This window comes from Peromyscus maniculatus, chromosome 11 (assembly GCF_049852395.1).
Source record: "Peromyscus maniculatus bairdii isolate BWxNUB_F1_BW_parent chromosome 11, HU_Pman_BW_mat_3.1, whole genome shotgun sequence".
NCBI lineage: Eukaryota > Metazoa > Chordata > Mammalia > Rodentia > Cricetidae > Peromyscus > Peromyscus maniculatus.
The window spans coordinates 58,172,669-58,183,904 of record NC_134862.1 but is presented as its reverse complement, the minus strand read 5'-3'; the positions used below and the strand labels follow the sequence as shown (position 1 = coordinate 58,183,904).

Sequence of the window (11,236 nt, the reverse complement as noted above, 5' to 3'; positions counted from 1 at the left end):
CATGACATATATAAGCATATGTGTATACACATATAGTTAAAATGAAGTACATCACTTGGGATAACAATGTCATCCACCAAGAGTCTGAGAGACTCTCAAGACAGTATAATCTATTATTATTGATATTGGTTGCCTCCTAGAAGTTAAAGGTAACTCCCATTGATGAAGACACCATACACTTAGGACACAATACTTGGAGGATCCAAGTGGGATCTAATGACAAATCCTTCTCTCTAAGGACTGCTCGTATCATGCTCCAAGGTGCTATGCAAGCTGCCAACAGAGAGAAGCAAACAGTAGTTCTACACAAGTGTGACACCTAGGAACGAGAAAAATGACCTCCAGGGAAAGATATACTTAATGTTGCAATAGGGGTTCTCATATTGTGGTGATAACCAGAAGCTGTCTATTTGCACTTAGGCTTGCTCAACAGGGAAATCCATCCTGCTACTGGAAACATGGACATGGGACAGGGCTAGTGAAGTGGATCTGAGAGAACCTACTAACACCACTTTACTAAATCAGCATGGTTCCTAATTGGATTCTAAATACTTACTTTTATACCTACAGGTAAGTTTCCCCTACCTTAGAAGCTTCTCTCTGCAGCAGATTAAAAATGTATAACAGAAAATCATAACTCCCCAAAATGAAGGGAACAACTGACCTCGGGTGCCCAGTTCTAATAGATACATCCACAACACAACTCATGCAACTTAAGCTCAGAGGACATCACAGAAAAGAAAGCAGAGAGAATGTAAGATTCAGGGGAGTGTAGGGTCCTCTGTGAAGTATGTTCTTGTGTCTCCCAGAACTGTCAGTGGCTGTCCCCCCCATGATACCCAAACTACCTAGCTGCCTAAACAAGAACTCAGTAAGGACAACACCAACAAGTATGCAAATGTGGAAAGGGGTAAGGAAAACAGAAAGGCGGAGTAGAGAAAAAGAGGACATGACTTGGAATGGAAGAGGCTGCATCATGGGAAGGATTGGGAGAAGGGGGCAAATAAGGTAATTTCTACCATTAGAAGAAAACTTTAAATGAAAGCAATTCAACAAAAATTAAATTCCTGCCTTGGGCCAACTAACCTATTTATATACAAGTTAAAAAGGAGGCCACAGATGGGGCAGGACTTGGGATGTAGCAGGAATGAAATTGATCAAGGATACATTGTATGGAATTCTCCATGAATTAATAAAATATTGAAAAGAAAAATATTCTAAATTTACAGAGAAAAAGAAAGTGGTACATATATATGACATACGAATACATACTCCCTTTTTTTTAAGAATTTAATTTGTTGTTGTTTTATGAGACAGGAACTATACTCCATGCTGGCCTTGAATTTATAAAGTAGCTGAGAAAAACACTGAACTCTTAGTTTCTGCCTCTGCTTCTCAGTGCCCTAATTGTGGGCACGTGCTTCTACACCAGCTTATGGACTTCTATCTTAAAGATCAATTATTTCTCTTTGTTTTTAATTGTGTTCAATTCCAATGAGGATTAATGGGATAGATTATTCTAAAGTCTGAATTCTTTCATGGAAAATTACTGAGAAATCATAATTAAGCTTAATAGATTAAGGACTTTATTTGAACACTATCATTGTCAGGAACATAGGATTAAGAAGTAATTCCATGCACTTTCCATAATAAGCTAAAACACCTTGCAATAAATTCCACAGACGTTTTCACAGTTTAACACCAGAATTTGACTGTCTCACATTACGGGCCTCACATGGTCAGACAACCCACCTTCATATTCACTGGCACTGTGCCATGCTGCAGGGGCTGTCTGCTCCCATAGCCTTCAAGATGTGATTACAAAGTTGAGTGTCAGGAGAAGGGCGCTTGGAAATATTCTGACTCAGGCAAGGACTGACATTTTTCACATCTGCTTTGCTTGTTGAACAGAAGTAGTGACATGAGCATACTTAAGTGAAGGAATTCCAGTAAATTTATGTTGGGGAAAATAAAACTATGTGTTAAATATCAGGGACCCTGTCACACAGATATGTCATAACTGACTTCCAAGCTGTATATGAGTATATGAACAAAAATACAAGCACCTCTGGGGAAGTTATACATTTATGATATAATAAATGAAATCATGGTAATAAATCATTTCCATCCCATTTAAACCCCAACCTTTCTAAACCTGAAAAAAATAGAAAATGAGGAAAACAAATTTATCTGTTAAAAATACATTCTGATTTTTGTTGCTTTATTTTAATGGGGTGGCTCTTGCTGGGTAAAGCACACTTTAAGCCTTTCCTGGAACTCACTCTGTAGCCCAGGCTGGCCTTGAACTCACAGAGATCCGCCTGCCCATCCTTCTTCTTTCTTCTTTTCTCTCTGAATACTGTAGATTGAATAGAGTATGGAGATGAATTTTATATTACAGCCTCTTACAACTGAATTTTACAAAAGCAATTTTGTAGTATTGTGTATATAGAGAAGGACTAATTAGATTTAAATGGTGAATGAAAGAGAAAGAATAGCATGAAAAGCATGTTTAAGCCTCATGTGTATTTGTTTTCTATGACTGTTAAAAATGGCCACAAACTTGGTGGCTTGAGAGAAAACTAAATAAAGTCACCACTAAGGGGAGATGACACAGGGGATCAAAGTGTTTGACACTGACTTGAGTTGGAGTCCTGCAACCCACATTAAAAGCTGGAAATGATGGCAAGTATGTCTAATCCTAGCACTCTTACAGTAATAAGGGAGCTGGAGAAAGGACACACAGACACAGACACAGACACTGACAGACACACACACACACACACACACACACACACCAACAGACAGAAAGAGACAGGAACACAGACATAGAGACAGAGAAACATGGAGAGAGAGAGAGAGAGAGAGAGAGAGAGAGAGAGAGAGAGAGAGAGAGAGAGAGAGAGAGACTGATATACATACCACAGTTTACCAAATATAAAGCCCAGTGCCAACCTTCCTTACAGTTCTTGGCCAGGATGGAAGATCCCATAGATTACAAAACAATGCAGGACATTGCCACTGCTCTCGACTGACTTCTTACTAGAACTTGGTAGTTATATCACACACTTGAGTATCATGACATGGTGAAATCCAGCTGGTACAGACAGGGAAATTTCCTCACTAGTAGCCAGCTATAGCTCTGAAAGTTGTTATGCGGGCTGTTGTGGGAGGAATGTATCGTTCATCTCTGAACCCTACAGGGTACAATAATGACTTATACTTAAAGATATGCCCAATGGAATAGATGTTACCAGGGTAACCAGTGGCTTTATGATTGGATTTTGACCCACCCCAAATAATAAAACTCACATAAACTTCCATGAACCTGTGTATGTGTGTGTGTGGGAGGGGGCGGGTAATGGGTCTTAGAAGTTAAACAAATTCCACCAATTCTATTATTTTGTAAAATGTACCTAGTATCAAACTGCTGTATAATTATGTGTCTTTATATCAATGAATTAGTGATGCTTTGACCTCTCATCAGGAAAACAAAAACAAAAAAACAAACAAACAAAAACAAATCCTTACTTTTGGAGGAGGCAGTGTTTAATACAAAGATCCATAACTGGTCAAATTGCAAAGAAGAGACTGTAGGCACCTGTATCATTCTCACAACCGTGAAGGCACAGAGGTTGCAAAAGAGAAGGGGCAGAAAGATGGCAAGAGCCAGGGGTTAGGAGGATTGCTGAAAATCCGTGTTTTCTGGACACTGCAAGGGTGCCACATACATGAACTCACTGTGGATGTGGTTGTTTGCATGAAATCAAGCTAATCCGATTTTCAGCAGACAGGGGAGTGGCTCATGAAGGGCTCCACCCTAGAAGAGGAAATTTCCCGGATGATAACTTGTGGGAAAGGAAGAGTAGATTTCCTTCAGGCATAGGGCCTCTGCTAGGTTGTCCATTAGCCAGGAGATGTCCCCACACCCATGCACATATTGGAAGCATTGATTAGATTTAGTGGGTTCAAAACAAGTGGGGGACCAGATTGGAAGAGAGAGATAGTAGGGTGTGTCTGGGAAAAGTTAGGGGGAGTCTGGGGTAGATATGATCAAAATTCTTTGTTTATATATGTAAAATTCTCAAAGAATAAAGAAATATTTGTATTTTTTAGGATTTAATGATTTTTTATTTTATAATTATCTATCTATCTATCTATCTATCTATCTATCTATCTATCTATCTATTTTGAAACAGGGTTTCTCTGTGTAGCTTTGATCCTTTACTGGAACTCACTCTGTAGCCCAGGCTGGCCTCGAACTCACGGAGATCAGCCTGCCTCTGCCTCCCAAATGCTGGCATGTACCACCACCGCCCGGCTAATTATTTTTTTTAACTTTTATTCTTTTCTCATACATTATATCCCAATGGCAGTTTCCCCTCCCTCCATTCTTTACTCTTTCTAGTTCTCTGCCCTCCCACCCTCCCTCTCCCCTAGATCTCAACTCCTCCTCTTCTGTTGTTTCAGGAAAAAAAAAAAAAGAGCCAGCCTCCCAGGAATATCTACTCAACCATGGCCTCATAAGATACAATAAACATAATGAAAAAAGAGGCCCGCCTGCTGCTGTGCACCACTCCGATGACCAGCTGTCTGGTGGAGAAATGGGAAGCAGAGCTCATGTGCCGTACAGAGACGGGGAACAGCAGACTCCATGGCAATGAGGAACAGCCTGATGTGAGTGGCCTGAGGCCTTACAATGTCTGGGCCTGTGTTGCTGCTGAGGGTCACATTTGGGTCCATGTCCCCACCATAGCTTGAGTCCGTGTTGAAGTCCATGGCCTGTGTGACTACCAAAGGCCATGTGGATGCTAGTTGTCTGGTGCCTAAAGTCATGTTGATGTCTGAGGGCTGTGGTGAGCGTGTTCCCTCAACCCCCTGCACCCTTCCCTGGTCCTGAGAGAGCTGGTCCTGCCCCTTGGTGAAACTGACCCTAACCCTTGCAGACAGACTACAGTAAGGTGGCTCCAGTGGTGGCATGGACCCAGGAGAGCAGGCCCTGACTCTCTCCTGAGGACCAGCTGTAACCCCATCCCACACCCAGGGATTTGAGTTGGCCTACTTCAACATCTAATCCATTTATGACCTGCTGGAGTGTGTGAAGAGACTGGTCCTGCAGAATCATAGCCTCAGGATCTCCACGGACAACAGCAGAATATCTGAGAGGCATTTAGGTGAGGGTCCAGTATTGATGGTGTAGCGGAAGCCAGAGAGCTTGAACCCGAAAAACTACTCATTGCAATGAACATTTGCAACTGAGGCTGTTTGTGCAAAAGAGTATATATATACAGTGATACACAGAGCAGATCGCAAAGCCACTAAAATGAATAAATATGTGTGGAGAGGCAGACAAGCCAGAGGAGCAAAGTTCGTGTTTTTTTCCTCTTCTTTTGGTGGGGAAAGCTACAAGGGTGGAGGGCAGGCATGGAAGGACTGAGAAATAAGTGGGGCTGGGATGCATGATGTGAAATTCCAAAGAATCAATTAAAAATTGTGTTATAAAAGAAGAGCTAGAGCTGGGCGGTGGTGGTGCACGCCTTTAATCCCTGCACTCGGCAGGCAAAGCCAGGTGGATCTCTATAAGTTTGAGGCCAGCTTGGTCTACAGAGCGAGATCCAGGACAGGCACCAAAACTACACAGAGAAACCCTGTCTCGAAAAACCAAAAAGAAAAAGAAAAGAAAAAGGAGGAGCTAGAAAGAGATTATGCTTCAAAAGAAGGTGGAAGGAGGGAGGGAGAATCAAGTTATGAAATTCATATATATATGTATAGATATATACACACACACATATATGTATATACATATATATATATATCCTTGCTCTGCTACATGTGCAACACACCTCACTTTAAATAAACAAAGAAATAAGTATATACATAAACAAATTTCAAAAATAATTTTATGTAATCACACTTCTGAAAGCCCCAAATAGAAGGATGGTATTACTGTAAGGAAATGAACATGCCAGCAAGACTAGGCTTTGCTAGGAGAATCTTTCCTGCTATCTCTCACATTCTTACTTGTGGCTGTGATAATCCATTCGTTGAGACCAGCACCTAACAGCCTCTATGCAGCTCAGGTTCAAATCAACTCTGTCTTGCCTTAATGAGGACACCAAAATCAATCTTTTGGGATCATGTTAAGTGAATTGGGCCAGTCTCAGAAACACATACATTGCGTTTCCTCTCATTTATGGGGCTAAGATTTATAGATACATAAAATCGCATGAAAAGTAGAAGCCACGGAAGTAGAGGTAAAGCTATGAAGGGATGCAGAGACTGAAAAAGGGAATGTTGAGGAAGGGAGACTAGCAGGAAGAGGTAGGGCAATATGCTCAACCTAAAATACGTACATGTGCCAAACTTGGAATTAACTTATTTTCATTGTGTTGCTTTATTCATTTTGCTCCAAGGGCAGAATCAATAGTAGGGATCAAAACCTTATTCTGAGTGGCTCACAACCCTGACCAGTAAAACCTGCAAAATTGGAAGTGTTACCCAAGTTGCAAATAAAGCCTCCTGGTGTTCACTGGCATTATAGTGGTATATGGAAAGTAAATGTAAGAGGTGTTAACATCTCACACAGGACTTTGAGATGAATCTGGGACCCTTGTTGCAAATCCTGCAGATAACCAATGCTTATTTCCTTTGATATGAAATATGACAGTACAGAATTCTTCCTTGGCCTCACTCTTGGTGCACTAAAGAGGTTCCTATTTCTACAGTGCTGGAATATGAGTCAGGATCTTCATTAGCTGCTTAGCTTCTAGGATCCTTTGGGCCTCCTTCAGCCAGTCCTCTGCCATTCTTCTAGACTCCTCTTTTAGCTGATTGACAAACTGAGCTCTCAGCTCCAAGTCACCATGCTCAATGCAATAGGAGGCATGTGAAAGAAATTTAAATGTGTTTATATCTTCAGGGTAGAGCCATGCAGTGGCTTCACTTGCTTACGTAGGAACTGAAGTAGGGACTGTAAGTAGGAGAGGAAATATTGGGACAGGCTACTTCTGGTTTCATCAATCATTGCTACTCTTTTTTTTTTTTTTTTTTTTTTTTTTTAGACAGTATTTCTCTGTGTAGCTTTGCGCCTTTTCTGGAACTCACTCTGTAGCCCAGACTGGCCTTGAACTCACAGAGATCCACCTGCCTCTGCCTCCCAAGTGCTGGGATTAATGACGTGCACTACCACCGCTCCGCTAATCGTTGCTACTCTTTAGGCTTGTTTTTGAACAACACAGAAATGGGATTGTATGGTCTTCTTACTGTATACCCCTAGTGTCCAGATCCCCGGAGCAATGGCTGCAGTTAAAGCCTGGCAAATTTATTATCAGAACAGCTGACTCAACTGTAGACCCCAGTGGTATATTAGGTGTTTCTGCAGATGAGGTTTTCATGCTGTACTTTAATGCCTCCAATCACTGTCAGAGCTGGTGGGCTTCTCTGGCTGATTCTTCAGCAGCTGCATGACTCTGAACAGACTCGGCTCAACCTAGCATAGGCAGTGTTCATGTCCAGATTAAAGTTGTCAACTTGTTCTTGTCTGTGACAATGAAACTTTAGTTCTTGCTCAGAGAGTTTCTCAAACAGGCCCTGCTCAAATTCATTCTTCAATTCCTATTATTGCACCTTGGGGACATCTCATAAGGAATCAGTGTGGGCATCTGCCTGTCAGTGAAGCTGGGTCCACGTTTCATTCTCCATGGCATCCCTGACTTCTTCTACTTTCTGTCCTGCTCAGCCTGTGTTTCATCTCTGTACTGCTCCAGTGCCTTTTCCTCAATCAAAGGCCCCGTTTTCTTCCAGCTTTTGCCTTTCCAAGGCTAGCTCAATGTGCTGACTCTCTGTGGCTTTCTGCTGCACTAGCACTCTGTGGAGCTGATTGGTGCTACCATAGGCATAAGCAATCAGTTCATCGGTAGAGAGCTTGTTGGCTAGGTCAGAAAGACTAATCCATTTCCTTCTAGGAGTGACATCTGACATAATAATGTTCAGCTCTTTTCTAAATCCATCCCTTGCTTGGACCACAAATTCACGATGCTGAGACACTACCTTAGCTTCAAAAAGAGCATCTTGGATCTTTCTGAGCACATTATCCAGATCAACTATAATGTTTTGAAGTATCTGTTCTGGGGCAATTATGTGAGGCTTACACTTTTAACCTTCTCTAACTCTCTTTTAGTTTGAGAATGGCATCATCAGGCTTCATTCACTGCCTTTCTTCTTTGTTCCTTTAACACACCCTCCACTGTACGCCACTGTGTCAACTTCTTACCTGTAATCTGAGGATTGCTCATGGCTGTCTTCAGTATGTTCGAGTGTGCACTTATGGCCTGGACTGCAGCATTCTTGGCTGCAGTACCCTGCATGTTGATGAACACAGTCTGGCTCACAGTATCTTTTAAGCTCTTCATCAATCTATTTCAAGACCCAATAATAACATTCTTGGGCATATATCCAAGAGATGCTTAAGCATACCACAGAGACTATGTTCATAGCAGCACTGTTCATAATAGCCAGAACCTGGAAGCAACCTAGATGTCCTTAACCAAAGAATGGATTAAAAAATGTGGTACATATACACAATGGAGTATTACTCAGCAGTAAAAAATAATGTCATCATGAAATTTGCAGGCAAATGAATGGAGCTAGAAAATATCATCCTGAATGAAGTAACCCAGACTCAGAAGGACAAATGCGGCATGTACTCACTCATAAATACATACTAGATATAAAGCAAAAGATAATCAGACTGCAACCCACAGATCCAGAGAAGCTTGGAAACAAGGAGGACCCTAAGAGGGATGTACAGATCACCTTGGAAAGGGGAAACAGGATGCCTCGATGAATAAACGGTGGATGGGGGTGGGCAATAGAGGGTATGGGATGGAGGTCGGGGGATGAGAACATGAGGGTACGGGATGGTCAAGCTGGTTGAGAGAAGGAGTGGGAGAGCATGAAAGAGATATCTTTTTTAAATATTTTTTGGAGGGGATTTTTTTTCTTCTGTTGAGAATTCTCTGTTTAGATCTGTAACCTATTTTTAATTGGATTGTTTGATATTTTGCTGTCTAGTTTCTTGAGTTCTTTATATATTTTGGTGATTAGCTCTCTGTCAGATGTTGTGTTGGTAAAGATCTTTTCCCCTTCTGTAGGCTGTCGTTTTGTTTTAATTACTGTGTCCTTTGCTGTACAGAAGCTTCTTATTTTCAGGAGGTTCCATTTATTAATTGTTGCAGTATTGGTGAGGGAACCTGAACTGGACTACCCTGGTAATCAGATTGGTGAATACCCTAACTGTCATCATAGAGCCTTCATCCAGTAACTGATGGAAGCAGATGCAGAGATCCACAACCAAGTACTGGGTGAGCTCCGGGAGTCTACTCATGGAGAGGGAAGAGAGATTATATGAGCAAGGGAATGGGGGCAAGACCATGATGAAGAAATCTAAAGAGACAACTGAACAAAGCTCAAAGGAACTCAAGAATTTTAGACCAACAGCTGTGGAACCTACGTGGGACTGGACTAGACCCTCTGCATACTGGAGACAGTTGTATAACTGGGTCTGTTTGAGGGGGCCCTGGAATTGTGATCTGGATCCACCCTTGGGTATGAGTGGGTTTTCTGGATGCCATTACTTATGGTCAGACATCTTGCTCACCCTGTTTATATCAGCATTGTTTGTAATAGCCAAAACCTGGAAACAACCTAGATGCCCTTCAACTGAAGAATGGATAAATAAATTGTGGCACATATACACAATGGAATACTACTCAGCAGAGAAAAACAATGACATCATGAGGTTTGCAGGCAAATGGATGGATCTAGAAAAAATCATCCTGAGTGAGGTAACCCAGACTCAGAAAGACAAATATGGTATGTACTCACTCATAGGAGGATACTAGATGTGGAACAAGGATGACCAGACTGCTACTCACATCACCAGTGAGGCTACCTGGAAAACAGGACCCCAAGAAAGACACGAGGATCGCCCAATGATGGAGAAATGGCTGAGATCTATATAAACAACCTGGACATGAGTGGGAGCAATGAAGGGCAAGGGTCGAGGGAAAGAGAGTGGGAGATCCCAGCTGGATCAAGAACAGAGAGGGAGAACAAGGAATATGAAAGAGATATCTTGATAGAGGGAGACATTATGGCGCAAAGAGAGAAACCTGGTGCTAGGGAAATTCCCAGGAACCCACAAGGACGACACCAGATTAGAACAAGATTAAGCAGCATAGAAATGGGTTTTAGGTCAGAAAATATATTCTGTATGATATTATAATATGATATGAGCATATCATTACACATTTCACAAAAATCCATAACATATATAATACCAAGACAGAATTTGAATAGGGATCTTGTCCTTAGGTGAAAATTATGTGTTGGTTTAGATCATCAGTTCTAAACAATGTTCCATGGACAAGGATGCTTATAAAGGGAAGTCTATGGCTGTGAAGAAGGAAGGCATATAGGGAATCTATGTATCTTGATATCAATTTTAGGAGACTAACATATGCCTGATTTATAGATCACAGTCCTGACAAATATTATGAATTTTCTTTTCTACCAAAACTTTATGACAGTTAAACATGTTTTGCAACATCTTTGAGGTGTGCTCTCCTGAGATCTTCTGTCTGAATGTCTGGTTCTAAATATTAATATTTCCTCACAGTGCTTTTGATATTCTGTGACTGAGCAGACAACATGCTTTCACATTGCTACTTCAGGATCTTGGTAAAGCCCTCTCTATCACACACACACACACACACACACACACACACACACACACACACATATATCACAGCGTCCATTGGATGAAAACTTTTTGTTTCAAGGGACATTAATCCAACTCTAAACCTGTGTTAGTGAGAAATTCTTAATTTTTTTTCCAAGATGAAAGTCCAAGAGATCAGAGCTAAAAACCTTACACTTCACTGCTGCTGCTGTCTTCTTCAGCTAGAGACCTACTTCCTGTCTGCTTGTCTTTTTTATAGACTTTCTGTTCTGCCCTCTCATTGGTTGTAATCCCAACCACATGACCTCCTCATCATTGCCTGTCTGTACAGACCTCCAGGTCTTCTATGGTTGGTATTGATATTAAAGGCATGTGTCTCCATGCTGACTGTATCCTTGAACACAGAGATCCTCCTAGCTCTGCTTTCTGAGAGCTGGGATTAAAGGCGTGCACCACCACCACCCAGTTTCTGCTATGGCTTGCTATTAGCTCTGA

At 41.5% G+C, this 11,236-nt stretch overlaps 1 pseudogene; it reads right to left on the bottom strand.

Moving 5' to 3' along the window:
- Nucleotides 1–6,687: 6,687 nt before the first annotated feature.
- On the bottom strand, nucleotides 6,688–8,408 carry LOC102924125 (MICOS complex subunit Mic60-like; annotated as a pseudogene).
- Nucleotides 8,409–11,236: the final 2,828 nt, after the last annotated feature.